The sequence below is a fragment of the Gossypium hirsutum genome, chromosome A03 (genome assembly GCF_007990345.1).
Source record: "Gossypium hirsutum isolate 1008001.06 chromosome A03, Gossypium_hirsutum_v2.1, whole genome shotgun sequence".
Classification (NCBI taxonomy): domain Eukaryota; kingdom Viridiplantae; phylum Streptophyta; class Magnoliopsida; order Malvales; family Malvaceae; genus Gossypium; species Gossypium hirsutum.
In genome coordinates, this window is record NC_053426.1 from 87,835,654 (window position 1) to 87,859,227 (window position 23,574).

The window sequence follows — 23,574 nt, forward strand, 5'->3', positions numbered from 1 at the left end:
TCTTCAACAATACCCCTAGGAAATATAATTGTTCTATCTGCCAATTGAATGCTCATCCTAATTTGTTTGAGTTTCCCAAGACCTACTTGCTTAAACATTTTGTAGGGCATAACATTAATACTAGCCCCTAAATCAGCCAAAGCATTATTAACTCTTAAACTACCAATTAAATAAGGAATAGTAAAACTCTCTGGATTTTTCAATTTGTTGAGTAGTTTATTCTACAAAATGGCTGAGCACACTGCATTTAGCTCCATGTGCAACGAATCATCTAACTTCCGCTTATTTGTTAAAAGCTCTTTTAAAAATTTAACGGAATTTGGCATCTGCGAAAGAGCTTCAATAAACGGTAAGTTAATATATAATTTTTTCAACAGTTTAAGGAATTTACCGAATTGTTCATTTGTGTGGTCTTTCCTTGTCGCATTTGGATATGGCACAGGTTTATATTCCTTAATGACTAGTTTTTGCTCGTTTTGGCTTACCTCAACCTTACCTTTACCTAGCACATCTTCTTGTCTCGATTTTGGTTCATCTTCAACTAACCCTTCTTCATCTTGAACAGTAATCACATGAAGTTGCTCCCTTCGGCTAGATTCAATATTACTCGGTAAGCTACCTTGTGGTCGTTCTGAAATCATCATGGCAAGTTGACCAATTTGATTTTCGAGCCTTTGAATCGACGCTTGCTAATTTTTGAGTGCGGTTTCGGTGTTTTGGAAGCGAGTTTCTGACACCGAGATGAATTTCGTTAGCATCTCCTTAAGTTTCGACTTCTTTTCCTGCTAGTAAGGTGGTTTTTGGAAACCTGGAGGGGGTTGCAGTTTTTTATGTCCTTGACCACTCCACGAGAAATTGAAATGGTTCCTCCAACCTGCATTATAAGTGTTACTATATGGATTATTCTGAGGTCTAGAATTATTACCCATATATTGGATCTGTTCGTTCTGTATGCTAGGGTTGTAGGATGGATATTCTATATTGCTCATTCCTCCTCCATTCGTATCGCACTACATTATCGGATGTACCTGCGTAGAAACACATAAATCATCAATCTTTTTATTTAAGAGCTTTACTTGGTTTGATAAAATGGTGACCGCGTTAAGGTTGAAAACACCGGCTGCTTTATTAGGCTTTGTCCTCATGACTTGCCACTGATAGTTATTTAGTGACATCTTCTCTATGAACTCATAAGCCTCCCCAGGTGTTTTATTATCTATGGTACCACCGACAACTAAATCGATCATCTGCCTAGTTGAGGGGTTCAAACCATTATGAAAAGTATGAACCTGTAACCATAGAGGTAACACATGGTGAGGGCACATTCTCAATAAGTCCTTATACCTCTCCCATGCATCATATAAAGTCTCTAAATCCATTTGCACGAAGGACGAGATATCATTCCTCAACTTAGCTTTCTTAGCTGGTGGAAAGTATTTCAATAAAAACTTCTCAGTCATTTGATCCTAAGTAGTGATGGACCCTTGTGGTAAGGAGTTCAACCATTGCTTAGCCTTATTTCTCAATAAGAAGGGGAATAATCGTAGGTGAATGGCGTCATTAGAAATGTCATCTATCTTGAAAGTATCACAGAACTCTAAGAAATTTGCCAAATGAGTATTTGGGTCTTCATCCTACAAACCATCAAACTGAACAAACTGTTGAATCATTTGTATAGTGTTAGGTTTCAATTCAAAATTATTTGCAGCAATGACAGATCTAACAATACTCGATTCAGCCCTAGTGAGAGTGGGCTTAGCATAATCGTACATAATACAAGGAGTAGGATTCTGATTTATAGGATAGCGGCAACCATAGGAGGTAACGGATTATTCTGATTTTTAGCCATCTCCTTGATAATATTGGTATTGCCCTCGTGCTCTTCCTCTATATACTGTAGACTCCGCCTTATTTCTCTACAATTTTTACGAGCTGTGCTTTCATTTCACTGTCAAAAAGTAGAGGTCCTGACGGTTTTCTTCTAGTCATAAACTACAAGAAACTGCTAGAAGCAAACAAAAGAAAAAAAATAGTAATTAAAAATAAAACTAAAAAAATGGCTAAATTAATAAAAATCAAGCGTTCCTAATATCTTAGTCCCCGACAACGGCGCCAAAAACTTGATGATCATTTTATGAATCACTAAACTAGACTACGATCACGACTAAGGCAAACGCACCTATCGAATGGTAGTATAGCTATGGTGAGTCTAGTATATCATATCTACAAAGACTAAAAGTACTAGTATTAACTATCTTTCTATTATTTAGCCTAAAATAAAAGGGATTTATTTTAATAAAAAAAATGAACGCGACAGAGAGTGAAGAAAATAATCGAATAAGCCAAAGATAAATACAATACCTAAAGAAGAATCCACCTAGACTGCACTTATTATTTCGATTCTGAATCAAACAATTTATTCACTTGTCTTGATCCGTAGAAATCCCTAAATTATGTTAATATCTCTTTCGAGACTAAGAATAACTGACTTTAGGTTGATTAATTGAAATCACTTTCTAATTAAAACCCCTATTGTCTCATTAACTCGATTTATGGATTAGATTTGACTCTAATCCGACAGATTTATGTCGCCCTATTTCTAGGGTTGCATCCAACTCCGCTTAATTATGATAGATCTACTCCTAAACAGGGACTTTTTCTCCACTGAATAAGCACATCATCTTGAAATAATATCCTGAAAATATTAAAACAAGAATTAAGAACACATAATTAAGAACAAGAACAAGAATTTATCATTAAATTCAGAACATTAAATAATAAGATCCTTCTTATGTAACACCCCTTACCCGTATCCAAGGCTGGAATGGAGTACGAGGCATTACCAGACTTAACAATACACATAGACGAAAACCGGGCCATAAAATTTCATTTAATTCAAAACTTTTCGAACACATGCATAACAAACAAAGCCAACTATATCATCACATCAAAACATAAGACATGGCATGATTAATTAAACTTATAAACCATAATGGATAAGGACTACATCTCATGATCATATACGATAACTCAATGCAGACTGATACGTATGGTCAAAATCATAAGAAAAATACATATCACAAACCAACTTCCTATACATGCCACTCACTTGATATTTCTAATATTTGAATTAATTCTCCCAAAATGATAGTTTGATAATGTGATTTTGCCTCCGACGATCTCCAACCCCGAGCCGACCTACCAATACTAAAGAAATGGAGAGGATGGGTAATCTTTACGCTTAGTAAGTTCATATGAAAATAATAAGCAATTACTACCATGCTTTTCAAGATAAAACACTATAATTTTACAATTACACATATTCAGGACAGGCTGTTTTCTAGAGTCCTGGTGTTAAAAAAATCATATCTCAAGTTACAAAACTCGAAATCCAATTCCGTAAATTTTTTATGAAACTAGACTCATATTTCTACTTACTGATTGTTTTCTAGAATTTTTGGTCAGGCCATTTAGTACATTTTATTAGTTAAAGTCTCCCCTGTTTCAGGGTATGACTACTCTGACCCCTGTGCACTACAAACCAAATTTCTCCCTGTACAGAATTCCAACGACCATGCCGTTTGTTTCCTTTAAAATTAGATTCAATAAGGAATCCATGCATGTAAATTATGACTCTCAATAATATTTTTACAATTTATGGTGAATTTATTAATTAAAAATAGGGGATCTCAAATTCATTCAGACCCTGTTTCATAAGAATTCAAATATCACACAATATAGAATTCTTTTGCTTCCCCTGTTTCTTTCATGTGAAAATAGACTCATTAAGATTTATTTCCATAATTTTTTCAAATTTAATTCAACTTACACAATTTTTTGTGAATTTTCAAAGTCATGCACTGCTGCTGTCTAATACTATTTTACTACTAAAGTTCACTTTTACACAATTTCACTTAATCCATTCCATTTTACCGAGGTTCGCTCAAATATTGAGCATATTGCTCATAAATTCAAATAAATATATACTTGCACTTGTTCATCACATAATCACTTTCACATGTATTTTCATTTAATCGATTTCCCATTGAACTCATCGGAATAATAACAGATACACAATTGCCTACACATTTTCCCATTTCCACACTTGTAGCCGAAGCTATCTGGTACGCATAGTAGCCTGCACTTAGTACTACACATGCGACCAACAGTCTGGTACACGTAGTAGCCTGCACTTAGTACTACACACGTGATCACAGTTTTCGGGTACGCATAGTAGCCTGCACTTAGTACTACACATGCGACCTCACAATAGATCATTCGTATCGTTTTTATTCCGAAGGTTCAATCGGGAAATTCCTCACTTTTCAACATTTTACTAAATTGTCCGTAATCAATTTAAATTCATAATTTACATCAAATAACCATTTGATAGGCAGCCACATTTCATATGATATCAAAATATAATAACATAAAAAGAATCGATAGATTATTTATGTACGAATTTACTCGAAGTATCGATCTCACTATCCATAGTACCAATTGTCCATTCATAGTATAATAAGACACAACTCAAATATCAAATTAGATTTTAAGAATTTACATAATATATATCACATATTTCATACATCACTTGTCATTTATCTTCATTTTCTTGCATTTCATGTAACATTCTTTCATGTCATATTTCCACATCATAAACACCATTCCATCAACTTTTCCAATATATATTAAATCATAAAATTATGCAATAATAGTAAGAAATATAATTCAAACATAACATTGCATTATTATTATCATACGAACTTACCTCGATCCAGAAACAGCAATTTACCATTTTAGTCCATAACCTTGTATTTTCCCGATTTAAGCCTGAATCTCGATTTCCTTCATCTATAATATCACATCTAGCCTAATAATTAGTCACACTATTCATACGGGTCCAAAAATCATATTTTTAAAAATTTTCATTTTGACCCCTAAACTTTTGCATATTTGCACTTTTGCCCCAAGGTTCGGAAATTAAACTTCATCCTATTTTCTTATGTTTTATGAAATGCTGATCATTTTTCCCTTCTATGGAAACATCAAATTCTCACTCTAACATGTACTTATGACTATTAGGTATTTTTACCAATTAAGCCTTTTTGCTCGTTTTCACTTAAAACCGAGTAGCACAAGTTGTCTAACATAATTTAAAACCTCATATTCTATTATAAAACACCAAAATACACAAATTACACCTATGGATATTTTTCCAAATATGAACCCTAGGTTGAATTATTGCTAACATAAGCTAAATCAAGTTATTGGGACTCCAAAAACGTAAAAATCATTAAAAACGAGGCTAGAACGGACTTACAATCGAGCTTGGAGGCTTGGTAACCCTAGCCATGGAGTCTCCCTTGCTATACACGTCCATGGTGAAGAAGATGAGAAAAATTGGCTTTTAATTTTGTATTTTAATTCATTTTACCCCTAAATGACCAAAATGCCCTTACTACTAAACTTTCCAAAAATTCCATTCATGTCCAATATTTGTCCATAAACTTTGAAATTGGTCAAATTTCTATTTAAGACCTCCTAATTAATATTTCAAAGCAATTTCATACTAAAAACTTCTAGAATGCAAGTTTTGCAACTTATTCAATTTAGTCCCTAACTTCAAATTAAGCACTTAATGCATAGAATTTCTTCACAAAATTTTCACACAATCATGCAATCATATTATACACCTCAAAATAATCATAAAATAATTATTTCTATCTCAGATTTTTGGTCACGAAACCACTATTCCGATTAGGCCCTAATTCGAGATATTACATATTAGGTTTCATCTTCCCTAGGTATCTAGGGAATTTAGTTCATAATGTAAAAAGAAGACATCTCAAATTTAGAAAAACAACAAGACATAAAAAACCCAAATAAACTTCGAGAGAAATTTGAATGGAGATCTTCAATCTTGAAGTGGATCTACTTCTGAGATGATTCCAACGGCTTCCTTTGAGTAATTTCTACTTTCTGCTCTGCGTGTCCCCTTAGAACCTAGAAATTAACCATTGTAAATCGGTGGATCACACAACCTGGCCCAGAATCCCATACGCTTGTATGGGCCCACACGGCCCAAATCAGTATAGCTCGTGTGTCGCACAAGGCCTACCTAGCCATCACATGGTCGTGTCATGCACGCATGGCCTGGCTCGTCGATCACATACCCGTGTTCCATCACACGGCCTACCACACGGGCGACCACACGCCCATGTGGCGTTGACAAAATACTTTTTTGGCTTTTCACCGCATCCTATTTTTTGCATTTCGGGTACACACCTGTATCATCTTCGATGCACGAGCACTCCTAAGCCTCCAGAACCTAGAAATTAACCATTGTAACACTCAATTAATCATTTAATGGTGAACTAAAGTCAAACCTAATATAGAATATTCACCCTTTGAGCGAAAAATCCTCTTACCTTCAATGAACACGAAAGCAATTGACTATAGAAAAGTACGAGATGAACCTTGATTCTCACAAAATACCGCTGCCAAAAACATCCATAGAACTCTAATCAAAACTTAGCATTCACATCATGCCAAAGTACCAAGAATTCACTTACCGAACTTACCAAACCACGTGAGCACCAACCACGTTGCAAAATAAGAACTGAACGAACGAATTCATAAAAAAGAAGAGAACGAGAAGAGGGGCCCTGTCATCTCCCCCAATCTCTCCCCACTAACCCATACAAACCTTACAACTTAGAGTTTAAGTCCAACTCAAACTCTTTCCTGGACGAACAAGCAAAAATAATGCCTAAGCCAAGATTCAAACACAGGACCTCCAACATTCCAACAGTCCACTTAACCACCAGACCAGCTGGCCTATTCTGTTAAGGTTCTACCAATAATTAAATAAAAGTCTACTGAACAGAGATAGGGCATTATTCATAAAACACCAAAATTTAACCCAAGTAAGGCTTGAACTTGGGACCTCACACACACACACCCAGAACACTTAACCACTGAAGCAGATACACAATTGTGTCAGAAATTCACAAAAACAAAAATATAAATTTTTGGGACGTTACAACTCTACCCCCTAAAAGAAAATTTTGGCCTCAAAATTTACCTGATCAGAATAGATGAGGGTACTGCTGACGCATCGCATCCTCAGGCTCCCACGTAGCCTCTTCAATGCTATGATTTTGCCATAGCACCTTCACTAAAGGAATGAATTTTCTGCTAAGAATCGTAGCGTCACGATTCAGAATTTGAACCAGCTCCTCCTCGAAGGTGAAATCTGGTCGAACCTCAATTTCCTAAACAGGAACAATATGTGTGGGATCAGAGTGGTAGCGCCTCAACATCGAGACATGGAATCCATCATGAATGTGATCCAACTCTGAAGGTAGCTCTAATTGATAAGCGACTAGTCCTACTTGCTTCAAAATCTGGTCCGGCCCAATAAACCTAAGGCTCAACTTGCCCTTGCGTCTGAGCCTCAGAACCTTCTCTTATGGCGAGACTTTTAGAAACACGAAGTCCCCCACAGAATACTCAATCTCACGTCTCTTCAGATCAGCATAAGGCTTCTGTCTATCAGAAGCTGCCTTTAAACGATCCCTAATCAGTTATACCTTCTCCTCAGTCTCGGAGATTAACTCGGGACACAGTACCTGTCGTTCACCCAACTTAGTCCAACACAAGGGAGTGCGAAACATACAACCATGCAGAGCTTCTTAAGGTGCCATCTAAATAATCGTATGGAAGCTATTATTATAGGCAAACTCGGCTAGCTACAGATAGTCTTCCCAACTGCCTTGGAAATCAATTACGCAACTCCTCAACATATTCTCCAGTATCTAAATCACCCTCTCAGATTGACCATCGGTCTGAGGATGGAATGCAGTACTGAAGTCCAATCTCAAACCTAAAGCCTTATGCAACTTTCCCCAAATCTGAGACATGAAGCGAGGATTCTTATCAGAGACGATCGAAACCGATACCCCATGCAGTCTCACTATCTCAGAGATTTAAAGCTTTGCCAGCTTCTGTAGTGAATAGTTAGTACGAACTGGTATGAAGTGCCCTGACTTAGTCAATTGATCCATGATGACTCAAACAGAATCCTTCTTAGTGGGTGTCAAGGGTAACCTACTAACGAAGCCTATCGTTAGACATTCCCATTTCCAAAGGGGAATCTTAATCGGCTGCAGCAAACCTAAAGGAAATTGGTGTTCAGCCTTAACCTACTGGCATGTCAGACATCTAACCACAAAATCAGTAACTTCTCGTTTCAATCCTGGCCACCAGTACAACTTATGAAGATCTCGATACATCTTGTTCCCGCCAGGATACATAGCATAAGGGCTATTATGCGCCTATCTTAGTATAGACTGCCCCAGATCAGAATCATTAGGCACACATATACAACCTCAGAAACATAATATCCCCCCAGAGTTCAACCTAAAATCGATGGTGCTACCACTCTCAATTTGTCTGAACCGAAGACCCAAGGACTTATCCTCCAACTGTTTACCCTTAATCTACTCAATCCATGTCGGCCTACCCTAAAGCTCAGCTAATAGGCTACCGTTATCAAATAGACTTAGGAGAGCAAATATCACCCTCAGATCAGTCATAGCCCTATGGGTCAAAGCATCGGCCACTACATTAGCCTTGCCAAGATGGTACTCGATGGTGCGGTCGTAATCCTTAAGAAGCTCGATCCATCTACGCTGCCTAAGATTTAGCTCATTCTGGGTAAGGACGTACTTGAGGCTTTCATGATTAGTGTAGATGATACACTTCTTACTATAAAGATAATGCCTCCAGATTTTCAGTGCAAATACCACGGCGGCCAACTCCAAATCATGCGTTAGGTAATTTGCCTCATAATTCTTAAGCTGACAAGACACATATGCAACCACCTTACCATCCTGCATCAACACACAATCCAAACTGACGTGTGACGTATCACTATAAACAGTGAACTCCTTTCCAGACTCCAGCTATATCAGAACAAAGGCCTTACTCAGTACAGTCTTGAGCTTCTTAAAGCTCTCTTACTACATATCAGTCCATACAAAAGAAACTCCCTTACGTAGAAGCTTAGTCAACGAGTTGCGATCAAGGAGAACCCTTTTACAAAATGTCGATAGTAACTCGCCAACCCCAGAAAGCTGTGGATCTTAGACACATTATTCGTCTGTTTCCAATCCAACACCGCCTCAATCTTACGAGGATCGACTCGTATCCCCTCAACAGAAACTACATGTCCCAAAAATGTTACTTCTTAGAGCCAGAACTCACACTTCCTGACCTTCGCGTATAGCTATTTCTCACAAAGAATTTGTAGTACCACTTTTAGATGCTCATCATGCTTGTCTTCAGACTTAGAATACACCAAGATATCATCGATGAACACCACAAAAAACTGATCTAGGTAAGGCTAGAACACTCGGTTCATCAAGTCCATAAATGCCGCTGGTGCATTAGTCAATCCAAATGGCATCACTAGGAACTCATAGTGACCATAAATAGTCCTAAATGCCGTCTTATACACATCATCCTCCTTAACCCTCAATTGATGATAACCCGAACGTAGATCAATATTGGAAAACACAGAAGCCCCTTTGAACTGATCGAATAAATCATCAATCCCCGGAAGTGGGTACATATTCCTAATGTTAGCTTGTTCAGTTGTTAGTAGTCAATACACATCCTCATTGTCCCATCTTTCTTTTTCACAAACAACACAGGTGCTCCCCACGGAGACACACTGGGACAAATGAACCTACAATCTAACAACTCCTGAATTTGAGCCTTGAATTCCGTAAGCTCATTCAGTGCCATTCGGTATGAGGCGATAGACACTGGAGCTGTGCCCGAAATAAGCTTGGTCTTAAACTCTACTTCTCGGCTCGGAGGCAAACCTAGTAGTTCCTTAGGAAAGACATTCAAAAAATCCCTCACAGTTCTAATGTCCTTTATAGAAGTATCCCCAGAATAAAAAACACTTATATAAACCAAATATGCCTCACATCCTCTCCGAACCAACTTTTCTACCACTAAAGCTGAAATCACATTAGTCAGAAAATCCCGACGTTTCCCAATCACAACTACCTCGGCATCCTCATGGGTTCTCAAAATGACCCTCTTGGTTGCACAGTTCAGACTTACTCGGTGCTTGACCAACTAGTCCATCCCCATAATCAAGTCAAACTCCCCAAATGGAAGCTCCATCAGATCAGCCAAAAATACTGTCCCTTGAACTTCTAACAGGACGTCTTTATACAGTTTACTAACCATGACAGATTGCCCAAGGGACTCAATATAGTTACCTCACTATCAGTACTCTCAACTGGAGTCCCCAAAGTTTCAGACATAGTACTTGCTACGTATGAGTATGTAAAGCCTATGTCTATCAGTGCAAGATAAGGTACGTTATAAATTAAAAACGTACCCGTAATGACGTTTGGAGCATTTCGATCCTCTCGGCGATGAGCAACATAAACAAGAGCAAGTTGCCTCGCCTCAGTATGTACAGCACCTCTGGCTGGTGCTCTCTGTCCATGGTCCATGCCATTACCACCCCTAGCCTGACCACATCCTCGAGGTGGCTGCTGAATTACCCTTGGCAGCTGTGCAGTACCAGAACCCGGAGCTTGCATCTGATCAACCGTCAGTAGACACTCTCGAACGCGATGCCCAATAGACCCATATCTCGAACATGCCCAGTCGTCCTCCAACATTCGCTCGGATGGTGTCTACTTCAATGCCCATAAGACAAGATCCCAGTAGGTGCAACAGGGGGCCCAACTCTAGCTAACCCATCAGATCTGGCCTTTTTCTTAGGCCTTATCGCAGAACTCGAGGGCTCCAAATCCCTCTTATTTTTGCCTCTCTCTCTATCTCTGTTTTGGCACTCAGTGTGCTTAACCTCTTCGGCTATCTTTGGCTTCTCCACTAGTGCAGGAAAATCACGCTCCTTCTGCGGAGCTATCAGAACTCTCAGGCTGTCCCTGAATCCATCCTCGAAGCAAACACAATGCTCATATTCAGTCACCAACATGCCTTGCGCATAGCGGCTCAATCTCAGAAACTCGGCCTCATACTTGGCCACTGAACGATCCCCTTGCGTGAGATTCAGAAACTCACGTCTCCTAGCATCGATGCAGCTTGCTCCCACATATTTACCTTGGAAAGCAGACTTCTAAAAATCCCAAGTCAATCGTTCGAGCTGAGTGCCCTCCTTCACGGTCAGCCACCATTGGTATGCTTCATCGCGAAGCAAGGAAACAGGCCCTTTTCATTTCTATTCAGGGGTAAAGTCCAAATCGTCCATGATTCTTTTCATGGCCTCCATCCAATACTCTGCCACGTTAGAGGCGACTCCAGTAACACCCCTGAATAGCTCAGCCCCACTGGACAGAAGTCATTTCGTAACTGACCCTCGGCCCTCAGATCTAGTATTGGGCCCAGTGACCCTCTCCAAAATCCTTAACATAATCTGGGACAACGCGTCATCCCCGACCATGCGGTCATGAGACACAATCTTTGTAGCAGGTGAAACCAACGTCTCGCTCATATTCAGATTCAGCATGCTGCTTAACGATGAGGACTTAGCTCGAGCCCCTCTACGGCCTCTACCTCGGCCTCTAGTACCCCTTCCGCAGATACCTCGTGCACTCATCACAGATTCGAAGTTTATCTACATTAATAGTTTTATGAATCAGCTACAGTTTTGATATTTATTAGTAGATATTTTATATAAAATAGTATCAGAAGTATATAATTTGTTATCATGAATCGCAATCTTACTACAGTTTTTAGTAAATACTATCTATAGTGTTTTCAGTACGGTGTACTACCTATAGTAGTTTCAGAATATACTAATCATATTTTCAAAAACTTATTAGAGTTTTTAAAACACTTATAGGATTGATGCTGGGACTCGGTGTACTACATACTCGGTCAAAAATATTTCAAACAATTTAAAAACCATTTTTTTAAAACCAAATTTTAAAACCCAAATCCATTGCCGAGTTTTGTAACCTGGCTCTAATACCAGTAAATGTAACACCCAAAACTCAGCCTAGATGTTATGGCCGAATCTGGTGATGTCACATGAAATGGAAGTCGAAAACGAGTTTGTCGAGTTAAAACTGTTCTAGTTAAATTAGCCTTTATCTTAGTTCGAAGTAAAACACATGTTATTCGTTATGCCTAAAATCATATCTTTTTAGCAGAATATTTGGAAAACACTTATTTTAAAAAGTACCATTTGATCTTAGTGAAAACTGAGTTTTATCATGCTTAGCAGTAATCGTAAAACAATTACGAAACCAAAAACTTAAAGCCAAACAGTCCAAAGTCCATAGGTTACATCAAAACCCCAAATAAGTAATAAAATTTGAAAATTTTTGAAAAACAGTCTAAAATTTACGTGTGGCCACCGTCGAGTCCTCCGCTATGCTAATTCGTCAAGTCTAGGGATTACCTGTATAGATTAAACAGAAAGGGTGAGTTTTTGCAAACTCAATGTGTAATCTCCACAGAAACATGCATACAGATACACATCAGAATACAGTTAGATATAGGCTGGGCTTGAGCCCATTACGGATTCAGTTTGGGCCTTAGCCCAATCAGATACAGTATGCAATAATAGAAAATCAGAATCCTACCTACCAGCCTCTACACACCATCTCCGTCCATCCTTACACACTATGTGGGGATTAAATTCACCAACCCATCCCTACACACCATGTTGTACCGAAATGCGGCACATAATCAGAAATTTGCGGCAGAACTGCCATATAACAGGCTTGATAGCCTTTCAGATACTCCCTCTAAATAACAATAACCCAACCCGATACAATGCAACATACAAAAGATGTCATTCAGAATACATGCTTAGTTCAGATTTCATACAGACAGTTCATACAATTAGGGATCTAAGTAATGTTACCAACCATATAATAGGTTCACAGCTGACTTGGGCGACCCGTGTAACCTTAAGCAACTTTTCAGAAACATGGGCGCACATGCCCATGTGACTTGCCCGTGTGGGCCCACAAACTTGTGTGGCCCACATAGCCCAAATTGGCCTTGGCTGTGTGGATCACACGGCTTGGTCCAGAATCCCACATGCACGTGTGGCCCACACGACCCAAATTGGTATAGCCCATGTGTCGCAAATAGCATACTGGCCATGAAACAGCTATGTCATGCGCACACGGCTGGTCGATCACACGCTTGCGTTCCATCACATAGCCTACCACACGCCCGTCTGGCATCGACAGAATACTTTTTTGGCGTTTCGCCGAATCTCGTTTATTGCTTTTCAGGTACTCACCTGTATCGTCTTTGATGCGCGAGCACTCCTAAGCCTCCAGAACCTAAAAATCAACCATTGCAACACTCAATTAATCGTTTAACGGTGAACTAAAATCCAACCTAATATAGAATATTCACCCTTTGAGCGAAAAACCCCTTTACCTTCAATCACCACCAAAATAATTGACTATAGAAAAGCACAAGATGAACCTTGATTCTCGCAAAATACCATTGCAAAAAACATCCATAGAACTCTAATCAAAACTTAGCATTCACATCATGCCAAAGTACCAAGAATTCACTTACTGAACTTACCAAACCACGTGAGCACCAACCATGTTTCAAAATAAGAAATGAAAGAACGAATTTAGAAAAAGAAGAGAACGAGAAGAGGTCTGGCAGAGAACTTAGAGAAGGAGAGAAAATTGAAATATTTTTTTTCTGTTAGGAAAAGGAAAAATGAACAGAATACTCTGATAACCTCCTATCTCTCCCCACTAACCCACACAAACCCTACTACTTAGAGTTTAAGTCCAACTCAAACTCTCTCTTGGACGAACGAGCAAAATAATGCCCAAGCCAAGATTTGAACACAAGACCTCGAACACTCCAACACTCAACTTAACCACTAGACTAGCAATCCCATTAAATAAAAGTCTACTGAATAGAGATAGGGCTTTATTCATAAAACACCAAAATTTAGCCCAAGTAAGGCTTGAACTTGGGACCTCTCACACACACCCAAAACACTTAGCCACTGAAGCAGATACACAATTGTGTCACAAATTCACAAAAACAAAAATATAAATTTTTGGGGCGTTACATTGTATATGAGTGTTTTCTTTTTGAGAATTTACACAAAGCAAATACGTAGTATATATGAGTGTTTTCTTCTTGAGAATTGTTTTCCAAAGTATGAAAAAATATTAAAATTTCTGGTTGTGTTATTTTTAAAACTAACATCAAATTACCAAAATAATATACTTACAAAAATATTGATTGAACTTCTTCCATATTAAATAAAAACTAAAATAAAATACAAGATAGCACTATAAAAACCATATAATAGTATTATATCAAAACATTCTATAATTATAAATAATAAAATTGAGGTCTTTCTCATAAATTATCAGCAGTCTTTTTTGAGATTCTAAACCATTTAAGAAATGTTCCTGCATTAAAAGTATTTTACTATTAGATAAACCCTTGAATTATACTTATAATAATTTCATGCAATATAAGTAAAAACATATTACTTGAGTCTTGAATAGTGATGGGTCATTCTCTTCCTACATTTTAGTATAACTCATGTTAGATGAAGAATTGAACTTCCAATTTGAAGAAAAATTCTACATAAAAATATTTTCACAATACAAGAACTTAAATATTTACGAATTTTGACATTTAAAAAGAATAATGCATTTAATCTAGGGAAAGGATTGTATGAAACAGTGATGCCACGTTATTTGTATCCATTTCCAATCATTTAATGACATGTTAGCATCTTTTTCCATGTCATTGACACCTCATTTTATTAATTTTTTTAACCTTAAATCTTTGTCATAGACTTAAAAATTTCCCGCCACAGCTCAATCCTAATTAAAAATTTCTCTTCAATTGCTGATTGTTGCTATTCAATTGTTGTTTTTCTCGACATTTCTCTGAACTTATTTTTTTTGAACTTCTTACCGGCAAGATTTCTCAGCAATTGTTGATTGTTGCTATTCAATTGCTATTTTTCTCGACATTTCTCTAGACTTGTTTTTTTGAACTTCCTATTGATAAGGTTTCTCGAAAACTGTTGGCTATTGCTATTCAGTTGTTATTTTAAGGTGAGTTTTAATTTTAACAGTTTCTATTTTCACAATTACTTTAAGAAGATACAATAATAATGATGATGATTAAATCATGAAAATTGAGAAGAAGATACAATGATTCATAGCTGTTGGTTGCTGCTATTGATTGAAGCTTTTTTTTTATATTAGACATATGATTGAATTAAATATGCATTATACCATTGCAAATCATGGAGATTTTTTGGTTAGTGATCGTGTACATGTTCTAGAGATTTTTTTTTACTTTGGTGTGGAACTAGGTTTGTTTAGGAGGTTAAGTATTTCCACTTGATTTTGATTTGTTTGAAATATAGTTCTATCTAGAATCTTTGAAAGTATTGTTATTTTTAATAATATTTGTAACACCCCAAACCCGGCCCGATGTTACGGCCGAATCAGACATGCCACATTGAAGTTAAAAATCTATGTTTCGTTTTAGCGCTTTAAAACCAAATTTTGTTAAGCTTAACCAAGTGAATGGAAGCTGGGCACCAGGTAGGAATCCGTAACAGAGGAGGTGAGTCATGAAGGCTGCTTAAGTACCAAGCTCTTCGATTGGATCCAATCCTAGACATGCCCACAACCTTTGCCACACTTGGTTATAACGAGTTGAAATTTCTTTGAGTAGATATCTTTGACAAATCAAATAATCGTGACGTTGTGTTATTTTGAAAACAAGTATCGTTTCAAAAGCGCGTCCTAAGTCTAGCCCATTTGAATTATTATCAACCAGTTTAAAGTTATTAAAAATAAAATAATCCCAGAAAAGAAAATAAAGTTAAAATGACCTTATTACAACCCAAAAATAAATAATAAATAAGGTAAACTAAAGAAAACCAATCACTTCTTTCAAAAGCCCAAAAGCGATCACCGTGGTCACTCTGAATCTCCTTCGACTCCAAGCCCCCACATCAAGGCTCACCGGCAAGGTTAAGGAAGGGGGTGAGTTTGGAAACTCAATGTGCAACAAGCCCCTTTCAGAGCCCAAAACAATATCAGCCTGCTGGGCCTAAGCCCAAATTTAATCTCAGCATATACTGGGCCGAAGCCTTTACATTATCCATGTCACTGGGCCGAAGCCTTTTCATTAAACGGTATGGCCCATAGGCCCAAATCAATACCAATGCACTATTAATGGATGTATGCAAGCCCGTTTGGGGAGACTACTCAACCCACCCAACCAAAACTCTCCACTGGCAGCATAGCTACTTTATCATATAACTGGAGGCCTAGCCTCTTTTAATAACTAGGGCAAAGCCCTTTTTGATAAACTGGGGCAAAGCCCTTTTCGGTAAACTGGGGCATAGCCCTTTTGCACTTCCTCCATCCATATAAACCCAACCCATGCATAAATGAATACATCATGTGCATATCATATCAAATCATGTATATCAAAATCTCATGCATCAAACTCATAATTAAACCCTAGGGGTAAAATCGTCATTTTTACCTAGGGGCAAAACAGTCATTTTCATATTATAAGGGTAATTTCGAAATTTTACCAAATATTAGGGTTCTCCATGTTCATTATCAGTTACTAACAATTTCATGTGTTTCGATAGCGATTCTAGCCCATTCTTAGCGAAACCGAGTTATTGGGCCAAAAACCCCTAATGGGCCCTACATAGTCGAATTAGTCATCTAGGCCCATTTAGCCCATCTTCCATAACGGTCTTAGCCGTATTAACACACAATCTAACAGGATTCCATTTTTTACCAAATTTACCTAAATGGGCCGGAAGCCCATTGGGCCCTATTTCAGCCCCTTGAGGCCCAACTTACCGTGATGCTAAAAATCGTGCTCTTACCTATTCCAACGATCCCGATCATCTACTTAGCAAATCTAACTAACCAATGAGCGTTCGCATGCTCACAAGTCCTCGAAATGCCAGAATTTTGGTATTTCGGCTTTTCGGCATTTATCGATTTAAGCTACGAAAGAGGGTTCGTTACACACCTGATTTGCGATATTCCTTAACGAGATCTCCTACGCGATTTCTCCTATAGTCAACCGCTTATAGATTAGATCATGTTAATATTTAAACCAAATCGAAAACTACCTATTATCATCACTTACATATTTGGCCACCATCCACAATGGCCCTAGAATTCATACCTTTGCCGAAATTAATGACTAGATCTAGATTTAGTCACTCCGATGATCCAAGCTTTTCACACGCTTCCTCGATTGGCAGCCTTTAATCCTCTTTAGCACCAACAAACCAAATAACACCAAAAAAACCCTTTCAGTCTTAGTCGACAGCCACCCTATGTATATAGGGGTTTTTAGCTTTTCTTAAACCACAAGATACAAATGGAAAGAAGGTTCGAATACTTACCAAGAGATCTACTCATTGAAGGACATTCCAAATACCTTCCTACCCCAGATCCGTTGTGAATCCAACTTAAACATTTGTAGAAAATAGACCTAAATATTAATTCCCGAATCACTAAAATATGAGGCTTTTCGGCTTTTGGATCTATCCTAGAATATGGCTATTGCGATCTAAAAGAAAAAATAGGTGACGATAAGTTCACCATCGAAGAGACAATCAGTAGAGGAAGAGATATAAGATTAGAGGTTTGGTCTTTTGAAAGATTAAAAGGGAAGGAGATATGGTTTCAACCAAATGAGTAATCGGCAACCAATATTTGAGATGAAAAAGTTGTTTTAAAAAGAATTTGGCTTCGAGGAAAGAAAATAGAAAATGAGAGAATTGTTCAGCTTTTGGGAAAAATAGAAAAGAATATGAGCAAAAGAAATAAGATAATATTAGAATAAAATAAAGTCATTTTCCAATTTTAATTCCTTCCTTAGCTCCCTAATTCCTGGCCAAATTCAAAGTTTGAATTTCATTCAAACTCCTAACCGCTGATCTGCAGCCTTATCCACCGCTTCATCATGCTGCTAAGAAGAGTTTCGGTCAAACTCTAACTCCCCCCCACGTGAGCAGTAAAATTGATAGCCCATTGCGCGTACAACAGCTCGAACTCCAAACCTCAGTCTCCCCTTGCACCTACACCCGTGCTGCTGGCCACTGCACCATGCTTTCTTCCTTACTAATAGACGGTCATAGTTAATTTTAAACCTTACCTGCTGAAGCTCTAGTCCTCTTAACCCTTATTCTAGCCGCAATCTGCATATTAAAAAAACCCAAATTACGCACGCCGCACCTTGAACCCAAGCACCTCCTTAGCGTCCTCCTAGCATCCTTAGCCACTGGGCCAAATGCCTGCTTGTGCTAAAACTCAGCCCTAATTTATTAATGAAGCCTACTGCTCAGATTCCCTTAAGATGCAAGATTCAAGAATTTTGCTAAAGCTATGGGCCGAGCCCCGGACCTTTCCCCACATTATACCCCTTCGTTACATATTTAATTACTAATAATAATAATAATAATAATAATAATTTCATAAACATATCTAATAATAAAAATTTCAAATACCAATAATACAGCAAATAATAATAATTTTCATAAAAATTTTCAAACATACATATAGTAATATTTTTCTAATAATAATTTTATCTCATAATACTAATTAAAATTTCATAAAAATTTAAAATATCCGTAATAATAAATATAGTAAAAATTTTCTAGTAGTAATTCAAAATTTTTTTCTTAAACGATAATATTTAAAACTTCTTAATTATTCAAGTTTCCTTCTATCCGAATCCCAGACTCAAAGCCCAACTCTTCTAGGCCCCAAAAATCGGAGCGTTACAATATTAATTTAGTTCAATAGGAAAAAAAAGGATCAATATGATTTTCGAGTTGTGTTTTCATTTATGGAGACAAATCATGAAGAAATAATTCATCTTGTCAAGAAAAAGGATAACTCTGTTGAAGAAATAAAAGTGGGACTAAAAGTGCATTTTGAAGAAGAGGCTTATAATTTTTATAATTAATTTGCTTTGAGTAAGGGGTTCAGTATTCAAAGAGGAAATAAGAGACAAAGTAGGATTGGACCTATAAGACAACATGATTTTTATACTTGGAATCTAGGTATCATGAATATGAAGATGTTGGCAAACTAAAAAAAATTAATCATCGAGAGACAAGGACATGTTGTGAAGCTAAAATCTATTTTAGGATAGAAAAAGGTTTTTGGGTTTTTTCTTGCTTTAATGATTATCATAATCACCACTTAGCAACTTTAGAAAAAATAATTAATTTAAGGCTAAAAAGAAAAATTTGGAAGTACAAGCAAATGTTATTCATTCAATGGTTATTGTAGAAATCAGACAAACAAGTTCATATTCATTTGTTATGAAGGAGATTGGGTTTGGAAATATTACCTTTACCAAATGAGATTATCATAATTTCTTATGGATTGAAATACAGAAAATGATTGAAGTAGGGGATGCACAGAGCATTATCAATTTTTCAAATATAAGCAAGCAGAAGACCCTGATGTAAGTGGACCAAAATAATCGACTAGCTAATTTTTTTAAAGAAGTGGAAGACCAAAATTAGATTATGATTATTTTGGAGATGTTCTTGTGTCTGATACCACGTATAGAGCCAATAAATATAATTTGGTTTGTGCTCCATTTTTTGGAATAAAAAATCACTGGAATACTATTTTGTGTTGTGTTTTTTTATCAAATGAAACCACTGAGTCATTTGTTTGGCTATTTGAAACATTTTTAGAAGTCATAGCCCACCGACAAACAAAAAGTATTTTTTTATTGATCAAGATCAAATGATGATGAAAGCAATAGATATTGTGCTCCCAAAATCTTCTTATAGATTATACATGTAGCACATTTCAAATAATGTTAAACATCTTGTTAGTCATTTTGCCAACGTTGAGTTCAAAGCTCAATCTAATAAATGCTTTATGGATGTGAAAGTGAAATAGATTTTGAATCAAGTTGGACTGCCATGATTGAAAATATTGAACTTCAGGATCATGCTTGGCTTAAAAGAATATATGAGCTTCGGGTAAAATGGTGCCCTGCCTTTAGCATAGATATTTTTCGACTTGGATTAAATCCACTCAAAGAAGCAAGAGTATGAACAACATATTACGTCAGATTATGAATTGCTCTTCGTCTTATATTTAGGTTATACAATATTATGAGGAAAAGGCAAAATAATTTCCCCAAATAGAGTTAAATCAAGATTTTCAATGTAAAAATTGAGCACCAAGCAAAGTTAATTGACGTGGAATTTTGAAGCATTCATCCCATATTTACATTCTTGCTATGTTTAAAAGGTTTAAAGAGGAATTGATGGCTTGAATAGACTTGAATTGCGTTGAAGTTAGTAGCATAAAAAATAATTCTTTATATCATGTGACTAAAGATGGATGAGAAAGAATTTACTATGTGAAGTTTGACATTCAAATAGCATTGTCTCATGTACTTGTAAAATGTTTGTAAGTCTTGGATTGTAACACCCACTATCCAACCCAAATCACTGATTCTAGATATCGGATGTTAACACACAAACACTTAGCAAAAATTTTTATGACTAGCATAAAATTATTTTAAAATACACAAATTTCATCATTTATTTTTCTTAAAAAATAGATTTATAAAAGAAAATGTTTAATAATTATATTAGACTTCCAAAATCAGTATATGTCGTTACACCTTAAAACTTTGATAAAGACAGACTTAACATGGCATAGAGTTCTAAACGCCATAGTCCTATGGTGCCCTTTGTATGCATAACATCGCAACTTGAACTGCCACTTTGGTATATTCTTAGCCTGGTCCCTCCCAGTGCACCAATTCTTTAATCGAAACTTGTATCATAAATAGACACTTATAAGTTCAACCAAAATTAGTGAATATTACCCAGATTACCTTGGCGTATTTATTTTTCAATTCCTCAATTTGGAGATTCTTTATTTTTTTCAATGTTCGACATATTCTCTTCTAATATCGAACGCATACATATACGCCAACTTCCATACTTGACCACCACATACCCAATTCACTCCTTAAGCATATTATAGATTTTCCCCACTCAATATGGATCTTATTTCTTTTCAGAAACGGATACATTTCTTAGAAGGATATTCATACAAAATCTACTTTTGACGAATTCTTACACAGACATATGTTGAACATTTCCGCCATGATGATATACACTCTAATATTATTTTTGACAAATACTTATACTAACTAATATTTTAGAATGAACTTCCAATAAACTCTACCTTAGATGGATTCTCATACTGGAATTAACAACTATTAGGATACCAATTAGATCATTTCTTAAAACAACCCAACTCACAACTTATTCTGATGGATGTAACATTCAAAGTCATCCCAAAGACCCCAGAAAACCGTATTACATACCATGAAAACTCTCTGGTTTGACGGACAACTTATATTTCATATAAGCTTTTTATATATAGCGTGAACCATTCAGATTTGGTAGATACTATAAAATTTAAATAACTTCCTTACATAGCGTAGACAAAACTCAGGTTCGACGAACACTTATACTACTTATAGTTATTAATATGCCAAATTTCCTGTACTGATGGAACACTATGGCGAATTCAACCTTCAGAAACACTGTTGAGAACTCTTTTAGGAAATGTCCTTAGGTCATACTCGAATTTCGTCATAAGGCTATCCAAATAGAGATATTTTCAAACTTATCCAGATCTTTTCCACAGAGTCACCTAGTCAAGAAATCTCTAAACTTACCCTAGTCTCACCACAAAGGCAGTTATCCATATTTCGTCTCAAGGGCGTTATAGAATATGCGGCACATACATCACAGAATATGCCATAAGGGCTTTACAGAACATTACGTGTTTACTATCTTGTCAGATTATCTCAAAGGGTGCCATGAGTTTTTGTAACACCCTATACCCGTAACCCATGCCGGGAGGAGCATAAGGCATTAACTAACTTGATCTCATGCATACAACCAATCTCAAGTCACTGAGACTCGATCCAAACTTAAAACTTTTTCAATTTATACTTTAAACTTCTTATTATGGGCCTACGAGCCCCAAATCGACCGTTGAAAACCATTCGGGACTATACTGGGTCCTTAAACCAACTATAAAAATTTTGTCCTTAAAATAGGGTACACGCCCGTATGGAAGGGCAACACGCTCGTGTAGAATTAATTTCTAATTCACACCTACAGGGGTTTTCACAAGGCCAGACACACGTCCGTGTCCCTCACATGGCTACAACACGCCCGTGTCCTAGCCTGTGTGTAAAAACCTTGGTATTCAGTTCTGACGTCAGCATGCTCATAATGTCACACGACCAAGGCACACGCCCGTGTACTGGGTCGTGTCCTCCACACGATTGAGACACACGGCCGTGTCTTTACCCGTGTGTTTATTACCATGCATACTAAATTGAATTTTTTACGTGCAAGGGACACATGGCCGAACTACACGCCCATAGGGTAGACTGTGTGTCACACATGGCCTAGACACACGCCCGTGTGCCTACCCGTGTGGACAATATAAGGCTATTTACCAAGCCTCATTGCCACCCTTACCTACTTATTTTCATACAAATGCCAACCAATACCAAAATAAGCAAAATTTCTATAATCCAATCAATCACATTAGACATTTATTCAACCATGATAATGCATCTTGTATAAATTCAAAATGAATATTACTGTCATTCAAAGCTTAATACAAATTAAAGGGTTTCCAACCCAAGCCAATACATTTGACTAATTCTCAAAGACACAAAATAATAAAGTCTAAGTCCTATGCATGCCATATTCAAAAATATAAATCCAACTATACTATAGTGTGATCGATATCTCTGACTTCTGGAATCCTTGAGCTAGTTAGGCGGCACTGTAAGGAAATGGAAAGGAAAGGGAGTAAGCATAAAAGCTTAGTAAGTTGCATATAAGTAAGTACACAACAACAACAATTTTATCAATGATCCACATGCTCATGATACCAAGGTAGGCATAGGCATAACTTACTCATTACCATCCATACTAGTCACATATGGTTCAATGAGCTCATATCTCATACGTACCAATTAGGTACCTGTACCACTCATAAGACAGCTATACTTTCGTCATTAGCTTAAGGACATAACGTTCACCATTGAACCATTTGGAACACTACCGGATATTCATTAAGCCTTAAACGTGGGTAAGGTGCCGATGCCATGTCCCAGACATGATCTGACACTGACTCACATCTCAAGTCAATGCCATGTCCCAGATATGGTCTTACACTAACTATCATCTCGTAGCTGATGTATGTCCCAAACATGTCTTACACTAGCTTACGTCTCGAGGCCGATGCATGTCCCAGACATGTCTTACACTAGCTCTCGTATCAATGCCAATGCCATGTCCCAGACATGGTCTTACACTGGCTCTCATAATATGGCCGATGCATGTCCCAGACATGTCTTACACTAGCCAACAATAACCCATATGTCACGGCATGAATATCCGATTTATTTCCTAGGTTCAAACAGGAA

The 23,574-nt window shown here is 37.1% G+C and overlaps 1 non-coding gene across 1 annotated transcript; it reads left to right on the top strand.

The window, feature by feature from the left end:
• Positions 1–1,305: 1,305 nt before the first annotated feature.
• On the top strand, positions 1,306–1,412 carry LOC121225736 (small nucleolar RNA R71). The gene has a single exon (XR_005923606.1). It is a non-coding gene; the product is annotated as a small nucleolar RNA R71 (small nucleolar RNA).
• The last annotated feature ends 22,162 nt before the right edge of the window (positions 1,413–23,574 follow it).